Source organism: Thalassophryne amazonica, chromosome 12, assembly GCF_902500255.1.
Source record: "Thalassophryne amazonica chromosome 12, fThaAma1.1, whole genome shotgun sequence".
Taxonomy (NCBI): Eukaryota; Metazoa; Chordata; class Actinopteri; order Batrachoidiformes; family Batrachoididae; genus Thalassophryne; species Thalassophryne amazonica.
In genome coordinates, this window is record NC_047114.1 from 46950315 (window position 1) to 46973370 (window position 23056).

General features: G+C 39.3%; 1 protein-coding gene across 1 annotated transcript in view; it reads left to right on the forward strand.

Moving 5' to 3' along the window:
• The first annotated feature begins 5912 nt into the window (after nt 1-5912).
• The window catches only part of dhrs1 (dehydrogenase/reductase (SDR family) member 1), a 34447-nt gene continuing 17303 nt past the window's right edge, over nt 5913-23056 (forward strand). Inside the window, exon 1 of the mRNA XM_034182470.1 lies at nt 5913-5994. The gene's annotated coding sequence lies outside the window, so the exon portion shown is untranslated. The remainder of the gene's footprint in view (nt 5995-23056) is intronic.

The following is a 23056-nucleotide window of genomic DNA, read 5'->3' on the forward strand; positions in this document are numbered from 1 at the left end:
CACTGGAGTAGGGGTGGATGGAAATGGAGAAGGGTGAGGTGCTGTAGGAACAAGGTGCTCAACGTCTTGCTCCCATAAATGATTGGCTGCATATTTTGATGCTTCAAAATTCAAATTCAATTTTATTAATTTATATAGTGCCAATTCACGACGGGGTCACCTCAAGGCGCTTCACACAACACAACTTGAAAAGCAGAACAAAATGAAGTAGAAGATTAAAAAGCACAATAAAAGAATAAAAACATAAAAAGTAAAAAGAATAAAAAAAACACACAGTAACAAAATACTAACAATAATACAGTGAAAGAAGATGGATCTTCAATCTAGACTTAAAAATCTCCACAGAGTCCGACTGCTGTATTTGCGCAGGGAGATCATTCCACAGAGCCGGGGTATGATAAGAAAAGGCTGTGACCCGCAGACTTTTTATTCACCTTAGGAACACACAGCAGTCCTGCACCCTGTGAATGCAAGGCCGAGCCGGTACGTAGGGCTTAACCAAGTCAGCCAGGTAGGGAGGGGCCAGTCCGTGAACAACTTTATAGGCCAGTAACAGAACATTTAAAGTCCAATCCTCAGAGAGACAGCTTTGTGAGCATATTAGTTTTCCTCACCAGAAAACCTCTCACTTCTTAACCAATGGAGTCTGTTTTTCTAAAGAGCCATGTGCCAGGTTCTAGTGCACATGATTCTTAAAGGTAATGACCAAAGACAGTCAGACTGGGGTATTATTAATTAAGAGACTAAACACCAATGGCAGTTTATCCATTTACCACCAGAGAAGAAAGAGGAAAAGAGATGAGGGAACGTTTTTTTGTGTCACACTATCTCGCAAAATTTCGGCTGAACTGCACAGTTTGCCCTGCCTCTGAATCACCGTCCAATCAGTGTGAAGTCATGCTTCGTGAAGGAGTGCCCCTTTGAGATAGGTTCAGCGACACTGAATGAACACACTGACCGTTCTCATAGACTTCACGTAAAACTGGTAAACCTTTTTGTTTTTTCAAACTGCAGGTTCTCCATACAATCTCTACTACAGCTCCTAGAGTGTGCCGTTAACGTCCTCATAGTCACATGTAGCCCGAGAGAAAGAGTGAGCCTGGCGTGACAACTGACCACATGATTCAAAATCAGCGTCTTCCAACTCCTGTCTGGCTCGTGTTGTCCTAATAAACATAGCAGCAGAAAAACTGAGTAGCAGGCTAAAGAACAGCTCATTCAGCACCCGCTGCCACGACATGCGGGCTTCAGCTGCCCTTAATATGTGCTCACAGCTTGGCTGTGTGCACACCAGGGAGGAGGACGCTGTGGGATTATACTGGTGTCAAATTCTGTAGGATTACATTTGTGTCAGCTTTGTGAGCACGGGGACTCAAAGTAAAAGATCAGTACCAACCTGAATGAATCTGCATGATTTATTTTGGTTTATTCATTATTAAAAAGAACATTGTATAAAATGATACAATAATATTACCAACTTGGCTGTTTTTTGTTTGGTTAAAAATCCATATATGTGAAATGCACATATAAATAATCACAGAGAACAACACATAAAGTATAAAAACACATTTCCATTGTGGTCCGAAAGAAGATACATGGTTAGCATGTCTATACTGATTGGAATATACAATAATGACCTGTACAAAATTAATTAGGTCGCAAACTGCAATATAAAAGAATAATTTTAAACATAGTAAGAGTTTAGTATTGAATAAAGGATGTTCAACAAAACTGCTTAGCCCAAGACTTGAAGGGGTTAAGCAATTTTGTTGAACCCTAACGCTTTTGTGGACTCCGGCAAGGACGGTCGCATCTCCTGCGGGCTATGTTCTCGACGCCTGGGAGAAATGGTGTGTTGCGTGCTTGGTACCACTCTTGTGGAAGATGTCGACGATTTATTATCAGTGGCGGCGCCAAGGGGGGGACTTGGGGGGGGCTTAAGCCCCCCCCAATAATGAGCCAAGCCCCCCTCAGCCCCCCCCCAATAATTCTGCCAAAATGTGAACAGCGGACCTGACATATTTGTGGATCTCAACTGCAGTTTTGCGCTGAGAATGTCTGCATTGTTGTTACCCTGCCCGTCACCTCAGCAGCTTGTGAAAGGAGCTTCTCATGTCTGAAGCTTCTCAAGACATACTTGAGGAACAGCAATGGAAACAACCGTACCAGCAACCTTGCTGTCATTTCAGTTAACTCGAGGAGGGCAAAACAGCTGGACATTGATGCTGTCATTGATAAATTTGCTGCCAACCACCAGAACAGGCGCATAGTTTTGAAGTAACGTGTTCTTTGGCTGTTTGCCTTACACGTAACTTGGGCTAGATTGTATACAAACTTCATAAAGAATCACTTTTTTGTATATTGTTTACAACTAAGTTTCTCAGGCTGTATCTTTTACTTACTTTTATCGAATGGTTATGACCTCGGTGTTAAATTGGCAATAAATCTTTGATATAGATGATTTGTGTATGGTTGATTCCATGCATTGTCTTGTGCACCATTTTAATGAATTCAGTATTATACCTATGTGCAAGTTTACTGAACTTGCAATCATTCTAAGTGATGTGTGTGCATTGATACCACATTTTAGAGGAGCACGGGTGACTAAAACATATACCTTGGTATTTATAAAGCAATTTACGATATATTGTTCATTTCGACGATATTTTGTGGAGCCCCTCCAACTTTTACCCCAGCCCCCCTCAGCCCCCCCAACAAAGGTTTCCTGGCGCCGCCACTGTTTATTATATTTGGTTTTATTGTGGGAGGGCTGGCACTTATTGGTTTATGTGCTGCCTTGTCCTACTGGAGAATTGGCAAGACGGCTGCTACCAGAACCACGACCCCTCACCTGAGCTGGCATGTCTTTCATTTTATTTATCTTATTTGAAATGTTCGCGGAGAAGCGTGTATTTCCATCCATCCAGCGCAAAGTTCAAAAGCTAGCATCTGTGATGGTATGGGGGTGTGTTAGTGCCCATAATATGGCAGTTTAGACATCTGTGATGGCATCATCAATGCTGAAGGTACATCCAGGTTTTGGAGCACACATGCTGCCATCCAAGCAACGTCTTTTTCAGGGACGCCCTGCTTATTCAGCAAGGACAATACCAAGCCACATTCTGCACGTGTTACAACAGCGTGGCTTCATAGTAAAAGAGTGCAGGTACTAGACTGGCCTGCCTGCAGTCCAGACTGTCGCCCATTGAAAATGTGTGGCGATTATGAAGCGCAAATATGACAACGGAGACCCGGACTGTTGAACAACTGAAGTTGGAAGTGTACATCAAGCAAGAATGGGAAATAATTCCACCTACAAAGCTCCACAATTAATGTCCTCAGTTCCCAAACACTTATTGAGTGTTGTTAGAAGGAAAGGTGATGTAACACAGTGGTAAATATACCACTGTCCCAGCTTTTTTGAAACATGTTTCAGGCATCCATTTCAAAATGAGCAAATATTTGCACAAAAACAATAAAGTTATCAGTTTAAACATTAAATATCTTGTCTTTGTGGTGTATTCAATTGACTGTGTGTGTGTTCATATATATATGAATAACGGGTGGGATTTGTTGTTGAGTGTTTGTAATGAGTTTTTAGTTATTGTTGATTTGTGTGTCGAATACATTTATTCATTAATCATTCATTTTGATTAGCTGGAGCAGCTACCTGGAGCTCCTTGTTTAAAGGTGTAATACATCTTGTCTTTTAACAGTTTGGTAATTGAACGTTTCCTTGGTGAACAGCACTTTCAATTTCTTCATCAGTTACCCTCTTATCAGTCTGCTTTTTCTGCAAATTGTCTTTTATCACAGCTGTCAGCTTCTTTTGAAGTGGGTTTATTTATCTTGACAGTCCTATGGGTCACTCAGGTCTTCCTTCAGAGTTTCCAGGTCTTTTTCTGCCTCTCATCTCCCATCACTTTCTTGACTGAATTGTGCTCTGCCAGTACATTACTTCTTTTTAAGAATGAACCATATTGTTGATTTGGTCTCACACTTACATGCATACGCATACATCTCTCTCTCTCTCTCACTCTCTCTTTAGTGATGTGAAAACATTTGTGCACCCTTGTGCCTTTACGTTAAAATTTTTTATGACATCAAAAAAAAACTGGATTTTTTATATTAAAGATTTTTTTTTTAAGATTTAAGACAAAAAATGAATTTTGTTTGGCACCACTATAATTTTATTCATTTGCCTTTAAATAAGAGATTCATAAAATTGCATTGCCAATATGATCAACATTCACACTGTCTGGAAATAACGTCTGAATTTTGACCCCTAGTGGGTAGAAATTCAAGCGATCAGATGCCATAACCAATATTTGGCAGTGACATCATAGATCACATGGGGGCATCTGTGCAAGGGATGCTTGGAAAAACAAGGCGACAACCAATCAGAGTAAAGAAAGGTGACTTCAGCTAGTTGCTTGCTCAAACAAAATAAACCAAGATGGTGGAAAAATCACTCTGAAACAGCTTATTTCTGTATAAATCTAATATGTTTCTCATTTAAGAGTATTTGGAAAAAATCAGTGAGAAATAAACACTGCTAAACCTAAAAACTTTTTTTTTTACACCTCTGAAGTGATTTACAAGATATATTACAGATGTTTACATGCACATCGAACACTCATGAGCAAGTTGGTCAGATCAAAAGTAATCTGAAACCTCACATGTCTCACCTCTACTTTGTCTGCACGATGGCGATAAAATGAAAAAAGACAGTATTCACCACGGAATTCCTCCCATGATAACTACGTTCTCTTCATTAAAATGAGCTGTAATTTTGCAACACGTTTCAAGAATAAATTTACAGTATAATACTTGGATTCCGTATAAACTAAATTTTGTTAGTTTTGAGAAATTTGAAAGGCCGTACAGCTTAAAATTTGTAAAATAATGCTCTTTAAACTCCCAGTGTAAACATAATCTCCATTTCATGAATTATATGAAATAAAAATATAAAGCCAAAATGATGATGATGTGCATAAGTCAAGAGAAGCCTTTCGTATAAGACTAGAAATCTTCACTTTTACATGCAGTTGTCTTCAGACAAGTCAGGGGGCGAATCGCAATGAACATTTAACAGGACACTGTTATGTTGTGGACTTCATTTACCTCAGTTATGTAGAATAGAGGTGGGCGGGATCGTCCTAATATCGATATATCGATACCAACGCTGTATTGATATTGAACGATCCCTCGTGTAAAAAATTGATACTCAAGCTTTTTTTTCTACTCCCGCACACACTGACTGCTGCGCATGCAGATTCATCAAAGTCTACTCTCTGTCTGTAAGAGCAGTGCTGCGCTGTGTCACACAACACGGAGCAGCACACCTTTGTATTGTGGTTTGTCAGCTCTCTACTCAGGAGATTTTGTTTTAGTTGTGTTGAGTGATATTTTTTTTAAACAAAAATGTTGATTGTGATAATAAAGTTATTTTGTTGTCACGTACAATGTTTGGTGAAATTCTATCCTAGGTCTTTTGGATTCTTTGGATCTATGAAGCTTAAATATGAAAAAGTATTGGTATCAGTATTGATATCGGTGATACTGGGCCTGTATTTACTTGGTATCAGATCAATACCAAAATTCCCAGTATCGCCCACCTAAAATGTAGAATACAAACAGTATGGTAACGTATAATATAGCTGTCCGGAGGCGGTAGTTCCCAAACACTGAGGGACTGTGCAAGATGGAGACTAGTGAGAAAAGCCATCAAGGTGATAAGACAACCCTGAAGATGATGTCAGCTTCTCCACCTCCGATTTGTCTTTTGCAACTGTAAACACAGAACATGTTTTGAGTGAGCCAATATGGCGGACACTGACTTCAGCGGCTGCAACCTTTGGCCGCCACGCAGCATAGCAACGCCCAATGGGTTAAAGTTCAGCTTCGAGGCTGCCCTCTCGAAAACACACTGGTGCAGGAGCGTTTCTTTAAACCTATTGCGACATTGGACAGGACAACGCTTAATTTTACGAGGTATTTATATATTCTTTTATACATTAAGCCAAGGTGCATTTATTTTATTGAAAATGGAACGTTCTGAAGATCGAATCAAACGAGACTTGATTCAGAAAAAGGGGTGGTTTTTGGAATGTTCAATAGATGTTACCACAGTGACATCTAGTGGCCAAATTAACGTTTAATTTACAAATAATTAATAGAAAGTAATGTAAAAGTGTGTTTCAGGTTAAATGAGTGTGAGGGTGATAAGGTGTGATGATTGATAATTGAAGGAATGCGGATGATGATGGTGAAGAATGTCATCAGGGCAATATGCCCCCACAAAGTAGGTTGTGAAATGAAGGATAAAGATTTCTGGAGGTGAGTTAGATGAGGCGGTAGAGAGTGTATGTCAGGTTAAGCAGAGTGGTGTTGCACAAAACCAGATAAGGATTAAGACAGGATTTCAAGTCATCCTGACTGAAGTTAGCCTTGACTTGGTTGTACAAAACCAGGTTAGGGAAATCCAATAAATCATCATGGAGATTTATTCTGTGATGCCAAATGGGGATTTTCTAGTTATCCTGGCTTGTTTTAGCCCTGACTTAGTTGTAAAGCAGATTAAATTAAGACAAATGAAGTCACTATGGAGATTAGGCTAACAGGCAGGCTTGGTTAATTCTGGTTTCTCCTGTTGGTTCAGTCAAGTGTCACTCAAAATGAATACCAATGCACGTATGAGCCTTTTTTAAATCATCTCATCATTTAATCTTTCTTTAGTGCACATGAAAATACTACAGAAACACATTACCACCCTCTTAATGTTTTATCATTGTGAACATTGTTTTTTTTTTTTTTTTTGCGCTTTGATGTCCCATATGATGTCTTCACAGTGAAATAGCAAATTATTGGCAGATATGGGCTATGATTGTGATCTTTTCATCCTGTCTTTTTCACCATTTATAAATCAAGGCTTTCCTCAACTTTAAATTATTGAACGTTTTCCTTGTTCACTATGTTAATTCATTCTTTTATTTTCAAACATACTTATTCAATTATTGGTCATGGGAAACTGTTAATTATGGCAAATTAGGTTTTGCCTTCAAATGTGCAGGTTAGTTTTTGGCCTTACACATTCATGTGGTCCGCTATTGTCTGCCACATGTTCTCTTTCTTTCATTACTGCCACAGTATTTCATAAGCCTCCATAAATAGCGTTGTGCTGGTGTAAAGTATGGGTCATGCATATTTTCCTTTGCCAAATCTGGAAAGCTGTGATTGACACATAATGTCTTTTAAAGACAGCCATGAATGTGTTTTTTCCACATTATATAAACGTGGTTTAAATAAGTCACACTAGCTCATCATGGATTGGCCTTAGTGCAGTGTATAAAGCCAGAATTGTGGTCCATGCTAGGTCAACTGTGGCTTTGGCCTTCATCGGAGATTTCTAAGTTCTGCTTTTGTGCAATCCCCTCAAGTTAACTACAATGCAAACACAAACAAAGCAGCAAAATCAGGTAACAGAGTTTATTTAAAAGTTCGGTTTAATTCAGTTCAATTTATTTCATTCATATAGCACCAAATCACAACAAAGTTGCCTCAAGGCGCTTCACACAAGTAAAAAAGTTGGTGATAGAGAAGTCCCAGAGGGAGGGTGCTGGCCAGATATGTGTGTCTATGGACCAGATTGCCTGAGGCGGATGCTGGTCCAGAGCAGGGAGAAGATCCAAAGAGTCTGGATTACAAGCAAGGTCAGAACTGGCTGAAGCAGCGCCATGGTCAGGATTAGAAAAGCTGGAATTACCGAGATGATGATCTGGCAGAGTGGTGATGATGGAGCTGAGTAGAAGAAAGTTCTATTTATTTATATAGCACCAAATGGTAATCTCATCCATATAAAATCCTTAGAGGATTTCCTTGCATCAGTGAAAAGCTAGATATCTAGCAATTTCCTACTTTTAAACTCTGACAAGACTGAAATGATGGTTCTTGGTCCAGCGAAACATCAACATCAATTTGACCAGCTAATGATAGCCTAGGCTCGTGTGTCATACATCACACTGACAAAGTGAGGAACCTTGGGGTGATTTTTAATCTTACATTGTCCTTGACCCACACATTAGGATCTTACGAGGACTGCTTTCTTCCACCTGCGAAGATTCGTTCCCATCCTGTTTATGGCTGATGCTGAGACCCTGATTCATGCATTTGTTTTTTCTAGATTGGACTACTGTAATGTTCTATTTTCTGGTTTACCACGGTTCAGCATTAGGGCGCTCCAATTGGTTCAAATTGCCCCTGTTTTGTGTAATGATCTCCCTGTGTCAATAAAACAGTCACATTCTGTAGAGACTTTCAAGTCCAGACTTAAGATGCATTTATTTTCCCTTTCGTATGGCTAGCATACTGGCATAGTATGGTACTATTCTTCCTAACCTTTTAAATTCATTTTATTAGTAAACAAAGCAGGTCTTGGCCTCGTCTTAAGTCTGGGTCTGTTGGTGAAACTTAGGGCTAGTGCCTGGCGATCGCCCTTCTGCCTGGTTTCACACCGGCAAGATAATTAGGCCGATATCAGACCTAATCTTCCCCTTCAGACAATCTTAAGGATGCCCCGATTATCGTGATACTAAAGATAATCTTGTCAGATATTCCTGCTGTGTGTGGTATGTTAAGAGTGCTCTGAACTGCTTGGAAGGACGTTAGGAGCGCTCCAATCGCAAATCAGGGATATCCAACATGTTGGATTGTCTTGGTCCGATATCGCAGCGTGTGCTGTGTCCTCTGACCACTAACGAGCACGCAGCCTGCTGAATGTGACGTGCAGCCAATCAGAAAGGGAGGTGATGGACGCATGGAGTGAAATCTAAAATCAAAACAGCTGTTCTGACTTACCAGAAAGTCCGGTGGTTGCGCTGTCTCCACTCCTTTAAAGAACACCTTTTCTTTTTCTTTTTGTATCATTTTTTTTCCCTCTGTTGTAAATAGTCCACAAACTATCTCCGCTTACTTACTGTGAAGTCACATTAAATCTTGAGAGATTTTATGAGATTTCCTGTCTGACCAGGGAATGTTCGTTTGTGAAATCTGTTCATGTGTGGTGTGTTGACTTCGCCATGTGGCTGAACACCACACACTGTGCAACCAAACCTGTTAGATCTATGATTTTTATCTCCATGTGTGTGGTCTCTCGGGTTTTGGAAACCTATAGACAGTTTGAAAATCTTGCCGTGTGAACCAGGCTTTAGTATTTCTTCTGCTTTCCTGTTGCTTAATGCTGATAATGTAGTATACCTGGTGACTCCCTGTGCAGTTGGATTGTGTGTTTGTGAATTTTGAGAATGCTTAAAACAGGGTGCCAAGAGAAGAGTTGTGGTATGATGATGCGTGGAGTGGCAGGGATGTATGAGAGGGTGTTGGAGGATATGTACAAGGACAGTGTGAAAGCAGTGAAATGTGCAGTAGGAATGACAGATTCATTCAACGTGGAGGTAGGATTACATCAAGGATCAGTTCTGAACCCTGTCTTGTTTATGGTGGTGATGGACATGATCAGACAGCAGTCTCCATGGGCTATAATGTTTGCAGAGGACATTGTGATCTCCAGTAAGAGTAGAGAGGAGGTTGAGATTAGCCTGGAGAGGTGGAGATATGCTCTGGAGAGAAGGGGACAGACAGCTTGGATACAAAGTCAGAAATGAGATTGAGATGGTTTGGAGATACTTGTATGTAGAGGAGGGACCCAGCATATATAGGGAGAAGGATGCTGAGGAAGAGAAGAGGGAGGCCAAAGGAGGTTTATGGATGTGGTGAGGGAGGACATACAGGTGGTTGGAGTGACAGAGGAAGATTCAGAGGACAGGGTGAGATGGAGACCGACGATCTGCCATGGCGAACCCGAACAGGTACAACCAAAAGAAGAAAATGTAAAGTTTAATTGGATCTGGTGTATAATTCTGTGTAAACTTTATATGTCTGTATTTGTGAGTGTTTCTTTATAATGTATATGTTGCCTTGTAATATGTATATGTCGCAGACATGAACGAGTGAAGCTCTTCAGCATCTCACCATGTCATTTAGGTCCTTCAAACTTTTTTTGAGCAAATGGTTCAGGGGAGCATTAGCATGGCTAAAACCTTTCAGCACCCCCCAGACCCCACCTTTTAAAGCATTTTTCTTTTTTTTGCCTTTCAGCTTCTGGGGGGGGGGGGGGTCCACCCCCAGACCCCTTTAATTACAGCCCTCTTAACCTCCTGTCACTTTAAGCATTTTTTAAATATTAATATTCAAACTAATATTTAGCTAGTTGACAGTAGGGCTATCATATCTCAATATTGTCATATTAATATATACGATATGACTATGTCTTGACACAAAGTGCATCAACAGTGAAAATTAAACATTCTTAAACAAAACAGTAATAATAATACCACTCATCATAAGGTTGGGATACAGTGCCCTCCAAAAATATTGGAACACTTGGTATTTTACACATTTTAATTTGTTTATGCCATTTCAAATACAAGAAATACAAAAAATAAAGAATAAAAATGTCTAAAATCATCTTCCTCAAACTCAAACTAAAAGCAAATCTCCAAAACTTGATAAAACCTGTAAATAATAATCAGGTTTATTGCCAGTTTTCTTTAGACAAGTCAGGGGATGGAAACATGAACATTTCCAAGTCACTGAATATGTCATGGACTTTATTTACATTAATTATGAAGAAATACAAATGTTTCTTTCACCAAACATCAAATCTAGGCTTTCATCTGAAATGTACTTTCTGTCAAATTGTAGCTGAGCTATCAGGTCTTCTTTTTAAGAAAATCCTTCTCTACACCACTTCATCAGGAAGGATTTTATATTTTTAATTAATTTATATCAAGTTGTAGAGATTTGCTTTCAGTTTGAGTTTAAGGAAGATAACTTTAGATTTATTTATCTGAAACTGTGTCAGTCAGACAGCAAAATTAAGAGGTTATATAAAAATAAGTCCTTCAGAGACCAAAATTAAGAGGTTACACAGGTTTTATACAGAACAGAGGAGGAAAAATTACCTGTATTTCTTTCAGTGTGAGTGTCTTCACGTTATATCTCATGAATGAACAGCTGTCTGCTCGTTTAATATCACTGAAACACGTATATATAAGGCAACCCGAATTAAAGTAGAAATTCCGCTTTTATCAACCTGGACCTCATTTGCGACATAAAATACTCGTACGGTCATTTACTCACCAATATAACTTTAGTCACAACATTTTTATTGAGCACTTGACATTTTAATTCACAGAGTGTTGCTCAATATTTTTTGTAAAAACATAAAAAACAAAACAAATAAAAATGAACAAACTGCAAGAATGTAAACTATGTGGAGGTGTATATATATATATATATATATATATATATATATATATATATATATATATACACAGTACATACATCCATACACACACATAGTCCACAAATATATAAAATATTCATACAGACACCGAATGTAAGAAATCTTGCCAAATATTCTGAAACAATGACATATTGTCTTTCAGCAGATATCTTATTTTTTCCTGATGTAAAGTGTTGGACATCTCTCGTAGCCACATTTTAGCATTGGGTACTGCAGGTCCTTTCCATGATCTCAGAAGTAATTTTTTCACAGTGATGAGAGAATAGGAAATAAACTTTCGCTGTGCTGGGGTAAATATTATAGATATCTGAGATGTGCCCAGAATGATTAATAAAGGTTCTGGTGACAGTGCAGCATTAAAGATTCTTGACAAGGTGTTGTACACATCCGACCAGTAGGTGGCAACTTTAGGACAGGTTAAAAAAAGCCGTGGAAGAGTGTTGCATCAAACTTATCACACTTATCAGAAACTGGTGAGGCATTCGAAAATTTTTTATGAGTTTTTACTTTGGAATTTTACTTTGGAATGATGAAGTCAATGTATAATTTTGAATTGTATTAGACAGTGTCTAGCGTTGTTGGAACATGAATGTATATATTCAAGTGATTCTTCCCAGATATCATCAGGAATTTGAATACCCATATCCTACTCCTAGCTATCTTTATATTTATTAGAAGAGGGGGAGGCAATCGTTAGTAGTTTGTTGTATATATTTGAGATAAATTTATCTTTATATGGGGTATGTTTAAACAATCATCAATCATATTTTGCGGTTCTGTTTCAAAACCTGATACATATTTTCACACGTAATCCCTAACTTGCAAGTATCTAAAAAATACTGTGTAGTTTAAACTTTGTAGTTGTGTAAAAGTAGCAAATTTACCCTCAATATACAGGTCACGAATGCAACGTATTCCTAGTCTATTCCAATCACAAAAGGTCAGATCTAGATTAGAAGGGACAAAAGACGGATTATTTGCGATTGGTAAAGAAAGGGGCATTGATTTGTAAGTGAAATGTGATTTGATTTGCTTCCAAATATGGATTCAATTATATATTATTGGATTTTGACTATATTTTGATTTGTCAAGAGGAGTTGGTGAAATTACAAGGGCGGCCTGTGAATATGGATCACAATCTTCCAGTTCTATAGCTAGCCAGGTGGGAGCAGTATTAGAAATGATTGTAAAAAAAATTCTGACTTTTAAATGCACATGCCCAGTAATACATTATGAAGACTGGAAGGAATAGACCCCATTCAGCTTAGATTTAGTTAGATGTTTTTTGGCGATTATCTGTGTCTTGTAATTCAAGAGGAAAGGTTGAATAATTGAATCAATCTTCTTAACAAAGGATTTTGTTAGAAATACAGGAATATTTTGAAGTAAATATAATATTTGTGGTGGGAAAATCATTTTGATAAGCATTTATCCTCCCAAGTAGTAATATTGGCAGAGTTTTCCAAAACTGAATTTTGTTTCTAAGTTCATTCAGTAACGGTGAAAGTTAGACTGTATGAGAGGAAATTGTTTTGTAACCTCAGTGCCTAAATAAGTGAATTTGTCAGTGGATACCTTCAAGGGGAATTATGCTAGAGTGGTTTGAGGGATGAATTGGACTGCCATTAATATGCTTTTGGTCCAGTTTATGCAGTAACCTGAAAATTTTCCAAACATTTTGATTTCTTTCAAGACTAAATGGTATCGAGCAATGGGGTGTAGTCACATATAATAAAATATCATCTGCGTATAAAGAAATTTTATTAATTGTGGTTTTAGTTTGATAACTGTGTATTTGGGCATTTAATCGGATACTTTGCGCAAGTGGTTCGATAGAAAGGGCAAAAATTAGTGCCGACAAAGGGCAGCCTTGGCATGTTCCTCTAAACAAATGAAAAGATGTAGATAGGCTTTGATTTGTGTGAATTTGTGCTTTAGGATTTGTGTACAAGAGCCTTACCCCGTTTATCTACCTATCACCCAGTTGTATTGTTTAAGTACTTCAAACAAATATTCCCTCCCACTCCATCTGATCAAATGCCTTTTTGGCATCCAGAGTCAAAATAGCTAGATCATTATACATTTTTCTATCGTGTATAAAATATTGAACAGTCGGCGTAGTTTAGATGTTGAGCTTCTATTTGTTATAAAGCCAGTTTGGTCGCAGTGGATTAATGTATTCATTAAAGGATTTAATCTATTAGCTATAATTTTTGCATATATTTTCGGACGGTATGAGCCTACATTTAATTCATCTTTACCGTTTTTATGAAGAACTGTGATTGTTGCCTGAGTTGATGTTGGTGGTAGAGTACCATCCAGTTGGGCCTGTTTATACATTATTTGAAGAAATCATGTGACGATAATACCAAATTCTTTAGAAAATTAAACTGGTATGCCATTGGGACTGGGCGCTTTTCCACTTTTAAGGGACGCAAATGTCTTTTTTATTTCTATGGAGTGGATATTGGTATCCAAATCTTGAGAAGAAATGCTTGATAGATTACAATCATGTAAAAACTTGTTCATGGCATTAGGGTCAATGTTACATTTTGAAGCGCACAAATCGGAATGAAATCACAAAAACCTCCTATTTATCTCCTTTGGTTTAATTAGCATATTTCCCTTATCATCTCTAATTTTGTGAATCGTTCAAGCTGCTTCTATTTAATTTAATAATTTGTGTGGTTTGTCTCCAAACTCAAAGTATTTTTGTTTAGTAAACATAAAGGCTGATGTCATTTTCTTTGAGAGAAGTTCGTATTGTAAATTGGTTATTTTCCTATGTAGGTCGGAAGTAGGGTTTAATGCATTTTCTTGATCTAATTGCTGTATCTGTTCTTCAAATTGTTTACGTTGTGTTGTCTCTTTTCTTTTTGGCAGCTTCATATGAGATTATACACCCTCTCAAATAAGTCTCAAAAGCCTCCCATAGGGTGCATGAGGTAATTTCTGGAGTATCATTTGTTTTAAAGTAAAACTTTATTTGAGCCTCTATGAATTCACAAAACTCATTTTCTGTCAATAATTGAGAATTGAATCTCCAAGATCTGTTAGGCGGGTCCATCCATTCCAAGTATAAACAAAATGTTAACAGGCTGTGATCTGAAATTGATGATGTGTGATATTTTATATCTGTTGTGAATGGAGCCAGTCGAGCATCAATGAGAAAATAATGAATTCTACTATAAGAATTATGAACTGGTGAAAAAAACAAACAAACAAATAATCTCTAGCTGATGGATTGATAGAACGCCATAAATCTATTAATTCATATTTTTGAGATGAATTTAAAAATACTTGAATTACTTTGGGGATTTTATGAGTTGATGATCGATCAATAAATGGATCTAAAGGTGTACTAAAGGTGTACTGTCTCCACCTATTATTAATTTAGTTTGTGACACATTGGGAATTAAACTGAAGACCTCCTTAAAGAATACTGGATTATCTATATTAGGTGCGTATAAATTCAGTCATTTCACAAGAGGAAGAAAAATTGGCACACAAGTTGGAATAGATATCAGATGTCTTTACAAATTGTAGTAAATAAAATTTGCTTCCATAGCAGTACAAGCAATATGACTCCACATAATTAAGAACACAAACAAACTGAACAACAGGTAAATAAATAATATGAACCCTAAACACCTCAGGCTAACCCTGACGTAGCCGCAGGAAAGTGGTTAGCGGGAAGGAAAAGAAAGAAGAAAAAAACAAAACAAAACGCACACACAAAAGAACCAAGAAAAAAAAAAATAAAACACTGGGGCTAAGACTAAGACTGTTACTTTCTCTGGGGGTGTCCATCAAGCTTGGATACAAAAAACATGGCCTATTTCCAAAATGGAGCTTAGAAAATATTGTAAAACAGCTGCATATATAGAATATTAACTTGTGCAAGTATCTTTGGCTTATTAACACAATTAAAGTCCGGTATGAAAGACTCTCTGTTCGTGTACCTTATAATGTTGTCTTACCACAGTTTAATGTGGTGTAAAATAAAAAGGTGGTGGATATGGAATATGACGATATGTAATATGGAACTGTTTAGCGGCTACCACTCATTCCCGATGGTGTTGCTATGAGACGCTCAGCATACTCCTCGGCCTTCTGTGGGTCAGTAAAGGATTTGTGGAGGCCGTTGTGGGTCACCAGGAATCTCGCTGGTTAAAGCAGGCCATATCTGACGCCGGGCTGGTTGCGCAATAGTTGCCACTGATGGGGGGTAGTCGTGGAAGATCCTTATATTTTTACCTTGATATTGAAGGTTTTTCACTGCAGCAACTTTACAGAGAATCTCCTCCAGGATATGATGATAGTGGAGCCGTATTACGAATTGGCGTGATGGCTCAGAGGGACTACGCAACATTAAATAAGATGAGACTTTCATTCCATGTAATATTGCAGTAGGGATGTCTTAAAAGATTCGTTAAGGCCCGGTCACACGGCATGCGATGATTCCTGAACGAAGGTAAAAAAGTCACAAATCGTTGAGAAAAGGTGGACGAATGAGCTTTATCACTGAATAGCCTGTGAATCAAGAGCGCAAAAGGGACGAAAATGGAACAAAATGAAATCAAAGCTAACGTTGATCTTGATGCTTTAAACGAAATGCGCCTGGAGCCACAGTTGGAGCAGCGTGTGTCTGTGTCTCTGTGTTACAGGACTTGGCACTGGTTTGGGGCTCATAGCACCTGAGTCCTGGAGAAACTGCAAACAGAAGCACGTGATCTGACCCACTGTGGAGATCTGTACGCACGTCGGATCCATCTGCTCTGGTTCCTCGTCCAGAACAAAAGAGGGATCATCTCCTTTATCGTCAGAATCCTCACTGTCTGGTTTGAACTCTGACAACACACTGAAAACTGAAGCACTTGTTTAACATTCATAAGATTTTTACAAAAAACCCACCCACACTAACCACACATGCTAAATACGCCACCAAAATTATACACACTGCAAACACGTCAAATATTTCTCAAATCTCTCACATACCATAACTGTAATCACTGTCTGTACACCTGAAATGCGTGCGTACGAGAGAGAGAGAGAGATGCTGTTTGTCACTCTGCCTTTTTTTTTTCAAAACCCTGGTGTTTCTGAAATACCCAGCACCCAGCACTGGCCAACACCATGATCACAGGTTGCTGTGTGCTGGCGGAGAGGCCGAAAAATTCTTCCTGTGTGTATTTGAATCTTTTAATTTATTCACTTATTTTAAATTTGATTTTGAACTGTTTTGTGTGAGGCACCTTGAGGCAACATTTGTTGTGATTTGGCGCGTTATAAATTGATTAAATTCTTGGCCGGCCAGCACCATGGCATGACTGTGGCAGCACTCGCCACATCACACGCAGCGGCAGAAGCCCCACACCGCACACACCAACACCGCTACAGAGGAGCTGCAACTCCTCCACAAAAGCGCTCACAAACCAGCTTTTGTACTGTGTGAAAACATTCAGCTGGTTGAACAAAGTCAAACTAAACACTAATGTTATACAAACTAAGCAAATTATAAAAAAAAAAAAAAAAGTCAAGAACTACAGCAAAATGAATTATGGATGAATTGAGGTTTCAGCGGGATTAGTTGAAAATTTTCAACAGTTTCGAAATCCTGACGAAGCGCCAGCTGCAGGAACGAAGTTGCGCGAAGGTCAAACGATGGCAACGAAAGTCCAGATTTCTTGTTTCTTTTTGGCTTTGTTGCCCTTCGTTAAGTACCGTGTGACCGGGCCTTTAGGATGTTTCATCACAAAACAAGCCATATTATTCCAGGTGTTGTGATAAATTACTCCAAATAAAATGACAAACATGGCCTCCACAACAGCAAGCAGCAGCATCAAGTGGCATCTGAGCTAAAGACGCCACCAGAGGCAGAGATGTTCAACTGAGCCACTGTCACTCAAGTGACCATATCTAATTTTACAGAATGTTGTAGTTTAAAACAACTTAAACTAAGAAGTTAGAAAAAAACATTCACCTCACTCCCCCTGTTCAGTTTTCATGGAGGTGGAAACTATCTATGGAGACTAAAACAGTTTTAAACATGTTTATTTCTGCTCTAAAGTTGGACATTTTAACATGGGCTTCTATGGGAATATGCTGTGTTTTGGAGCCAGCCTCAAGTGGCCAGTCATGGAACTGCAACTTTTTCTTCTTCTGGGAGGACTTTACATGAACTCACCAAAGTTTATCACTTGGTGCCCGCCAACATCTCAGCTGTTGCTTTAACATTCATGATCACCGTCAAGCTTTATGTGCATGCTCCACATCTCCATTTTTAGTGGGCGCATTACAGTGCCACATATAGGCTTGGCAAATATACTAGAGCCTTTTCTGTCATTTGCAGTGGTTTTGTCTGAATGCAGATATTTTTTGAAACAGTGCCATGTTTACAGAACACTTTTTGAAAACAACAACAAAAAAGATCATATAGGGAAAGTTAAGTTTCTGTGTGGACAAGGCATTAAAATACTGGGTGTTTGAGAGTTGTTCAATTGTGAACAATGCATCACTGCTGGCTTTTACTTTGTTTTGAGCAGCTGGCTGCAGACGAGTGGACTGGTTGACTTTTTCCTTTGTGGTGCCATGGTTACTGGATTTGCTTTACTCTTCCTCAAACCACTGTCTTCATGTAAGGGCTCAGTATTTTTGAAAGAGGAGTGGATATACAGCTTGTGGGTTATTACCAGTTTTGTACTTGTTTAGCTATCAAATGTTTAATAATCCAGGATCATGTAGAGGCCGTGCCACATAAAGAAGTTTTATTGCATCACGTGCAGTAACTGGCAAAAACATGCCTTCTGTGTAGACTTCTTGTGTGTGTGTGAAATTTCAGGGTTTTGCTGTTATCCTGGAAAATACTGAACACTACTGCACCATCATATTTTACAGAGCTCGTGGATTTGGAGCGTTCTGTGATTGTCCTGTGTTACAGAGGTGAAAAGAAGTCTGTCAGGAACCACACTTTTTTTCTGGTCAGATGCCCTGCAATAGACTTTTGCCCTATCCAGGATCTACCCCACCTCTTGCCCAATGACTGCTGGGATAGGCTCCAGCTCCCCCTTGACCCTTAAATGGAATAAGTGGGTATAGACAATGAATAAACAAATGAGGGTCAGATTGTTGTTATCTACCCCACACACCAATGTGTCACTTCCCTCCTATTCTCAACATTAATCATATTGAATACACTACTGTAGAATGTATTCTGCGTACAGCAACAGAGACAGCATCTTCTGTGGATCTCTTGGGCTGGAATGCAATCTCTGAATGTGAGCCCGTATCATCCTCTCAAAGTATTGGTCACTGATGACAGTTGATACTTCTGGCCTGTAGTGATTCAGGCAGGTTACTGGGCTCTGAGAAGGGACTGGAATTATGGTGTTTGTGTTGAAACAGGAAAGTATTTCACTCTTGCTTAATTGTTTTTGTGTTGGTGGTCCTGTGTATTTGTATTTACTGTGGAGTATTGTTAATATTACTTTTTTCTGTTATTAATTTGCATCAGGACAGACCTGCACTGGTTCCTGATTGGCAGCCACACATGCAGACCGCCAGTACACCCCCACCTACCCAAAAGTAGCAATGTATCTGTCACAGCCAGCTGATACATGAACATCCCACTGGCCTTTTCTAGTGGCAGGAGTCCTCAACATTGAGGCACCTGCACGCTGAATCAGGGACAGGGGACCACTCTAAGTAACTGCCCATAAATTAATTCCAGCAGTACCCAAGGATTCTACAGATAGAGTTCTTACCAAAGAATTCCAGGTGTATCAGGTCTTTGGTTAGATAACCTAATACACAATTCTCATGACCATACAGTATGACTGGATGCACCTGGACCCTAAAAACATGGATATTTATTCAGTTCCATTTAATTATATAGTGTCAAACGACAGCATAATTTATCTCAATGCGCTACACATGAGCAAGGTTTAAACCTCACCTACCACATGAGCAAGCACTTTGGGGATAGTGGTGAGGGGAAAAAAAAATCCTTCAGCAAATGATATTAGGAAGAAACCTCAAGCAGCCTAGATTCAGTTGGGTGACCATGCTAACAAAATAAAACAAAAATGCAACAAAGAATGGCCAGAACATGCAGTGGCAGACATGTTGCAGGTAAGCAACCCCATCCATTGTTCAGAATGGCAGATAGTTGAAAAGATAACCAGGTGAAGATAGGAGTCCCAGTAAAATGGGCTGAAGTTAGTGATGGTATTGATGCCAGATCACTCATTGAAACAGGGCATTCCCCAGTTGTCACCCCAGAACTGCATCTTCTTTCTCCACCCCAAATATTTCCATTGCCAGACACCTGTCGAGCAACCTCATGATTTCAAAAGATCTGCCTAGGCATCTCTTGACGTTATAGGCTGAGCTCCAAAAGACTAGAATGTTACTGCTGAGATGGGTCAATCAACAAACTTGACACTTTCACTAGGTCCAAACACACTGTTGATGTCTGAGTCCAGGAGTTCATTAAAAGCCTGAATCTTAGTAGGAGCATGGTGGGATAGCAGTACCACAGTTGCTTACCAGCAAGAATTCCTGGGATATAAAGCTAATGTCTCAGGAAGTACATGTGGTGTAATACTTGTGCCTTGTGGCAAGCTTGAGCAAAAACAGGAGAAGCCAAAATGAATTGCTTGGTTACAACCCTAATATGCCATTGTACAAACACACAAATCCAAATGCACAGAAAAAAAGCCCCCACAAACACATTTGTACAGGATTAGCACTGCTTATGTGATTTGAATACATTTCCTAAAACCATTACCTGTGACATAATGCCTTCCACAGACATAAGGGTAGTTCAGTTTTGGTCACCAGATTTTGTTGTGGTTTTCAACCACTTCCTTTGTAGATTTCCACTAACTGGGAGGAAACAAAATATAAGGCTCGGGTTCTTCTCTTGGTTTGTATTACAACCAGGAGCACAGCAATATTTGGGCATATTTACTTCCTTTCAGTAGGCAAAAATATTTCTTTTGTACAATAATGACTAACTTGATCCACTCCAAAAACATACCTGCTATAATCTACTACAGCCCTAATGTACTTTAGTAGATTAAAAAAAAAACAGAGCTAGGTGGGGGGGCAAGGAGGTTAATATTTTGACAAAAACCCACATTGTCCCAGATTATATCTGTGAATTTGCAAGAAAATCTTTTAATTTATGAAGTCACAAAAAATATGATCAAAAATTCAAAATTTCAAAAAGAAAATAATCAAAAAATTGATGTTTTTTGTGCCAAGAAACAGTGCTTCTCACCACAGACACCTTCAACTGCTGCTGTGTGGTATGGCCGTATAATACATAACACAAGTTGGATGTTTAGGTGTAATTATAGATTACACCTAAACCTGCTGCTTTTTTGCTCTTGCTTGCCTCTACTGGTGGTTGGCTCTCACTGCGGTATTGTATCACTTCCTGTTCTGGAGCACAGCTGTGTTTTTCTGTATCTGTTAGCTGTTTAATCTGCGCAGTTAGATTGATCTAGTTACCTAGATAACGATTTGTTTCACAGTGTAATCTTCACGTGCCTTAACTAAAGCACTCCCTCTGCTGAATCACCTCTAAATTATTTACACATTATTCACTTTGTGTGTTTTTAGGAATCCGCTAGCTTAGCGCAGCTACTAGCTCTTAGCCGGTTTAGCATGGCGGCTTCTCCTGTCTCTCCCGCACTTTTCTGCTCTGGGTGTGAAATGTTTAGTTATTCCTCGGCCTCCTTTAGCAGTAATGGTACTTGTAATAAGTGTAGCTTATTCGTAGCTTTGGAGGCCAGGCTGGGCGAATTGGAGACTCGGCTCCGCACCGTGGAAAATTCTACAGCTAGCCAGGCCCCTGTAGTCGGTGCGGACCAAGGTAGCTTAGCCGCCGTTAGTTTCCCTCTGGCAGATCCCCAGCAGCCGGGAAAGCAGGCCGACTGGGTGACTGTGAGGAGGAAGCCCTGTGTACACCGCCAACCCATTCACATTTCTAACCGTTTTTCCCCACTCGGCGACACACCCGCCGAGGATCAAACTCTGGTTATTGGCGACTCTGTTTTGAGAAATGTGAAGTTAGCGACACCAGCAACCATAGTCAATTGTCTTCCGGGGGCCAGAGCAGGCGACATTGAAGGAAATTTGAAACTGCTGGCTAAGGCTAAGCGTAAATTTGGTAAGATTGTAATTCACGTCGGCAGTAATGACACCCGGTTACGCCAATCGGAGGTCACTAAAATTAACATTGAATCGGTGTGTAACTTTGCAAAAACAATGTCGGACTCTGTAGTTTTTGCTGTAGTTTTCTCTGGGCCCCTCCCCAATCGGACCGGGAATGACATGTGTAGCCGCATGTTCTCCTTGAATTGCTGGCTGTCTGAGTGGTGTCCAAAAAATGATGTGGGCTTCATAGATAATTAGCAAAGCTTCTGGGGAAAACCTGGTCTTGTTAGGAGAGACGGCATCCATCCCACTTTGGATGGAGCAGCTCTCATTTCTAGAAATCTGGCCAATTTTCTTAAATCCTCCAAACCGTGACTATCCAGGGTTGGGACCAGGAAGCAGAGTTGTAGTCTTACACACCTCTCTGCAGCTTCTCTCCCCCTGCCATCCCCTCATTACCCCATCCCCGTAGAGACAGTGCCTGCTCCCAGACCACCAATAACCAGCAAAAATCTATTTAAGCATAAAAATTCAAAAAGAAAAAATAATATAGCACCTTCAACTGCACCACAGACTAAAACAGTTAAATGTGGTCTATTAAACATTAGGTCTCTCTCTTCTAAGTCCCTGTTAGTAAATGATATAATAATTGATCAACATATTGATTTATTCTGCCTTACAGAAACCTGGTTACAGCAGGATGAATATGTTAGTTTAAATGAGTCAACACCCCCGAGTCACACTAACTGCCAGAATGCTCGTAGCACGGGCCGAGGCGGAGGATTAGCAACAATCTTCCATTCCAGCTTATTAATTAATCAAAAACCCAGACAGAGCTTTAATTCATTTGAAAGCTTGACTCTTAGTCTTGTCCATCCAAATTGGAAGTCCCAAAAACCAGTTTTATTTGTTATTATCTATCATCCACCTGGTCGTTACTGTGTTTCTCTGTGAATTTTCAGACCTTTTGTCTGACTTAGTGCTTCGCTCAGATAAGATAATTATAGTGGGCGATTTTAACATCCACACAGATGCTGAGAATGACAGCCTCAACACTGCATTTAATCTATTATTAGACTCAATTGGCTTTGCTCAAAATGTAAATGAGTCCACCCACCACTTTAATCATATCTTAGATCTTGTTCTGACTTATGGTATGGAAATTGAAGACTTAACAGTATTCCCTGAAAACTCCCTTCTGTCTGATCATTTCTTAATAACATTTACATTTACTCTGATGGACTACCCAGCAGTGGGGAATAAGTTTCATTACACTAGAAGTCTTTCAGAAAGCGCTGTAACTAGGTTTAAGGATATGATTCCTTCTTTATGTTCTCTAATGCCATATGCCAACACAGTGCAGAGTAGCTACCTAAACTCTGTAAGTGAGATAGAGTATCTCGTCAATAGTTTTACATCCTCATTGAAAACAACTTTGGATGCTATAGCTCCTCTGAAAAAGAGAGCTTTAAATCAGAAGTGCCTGACTCTGTGGTATAACTCACAAACTCGCAGCTTAAAGCAGAT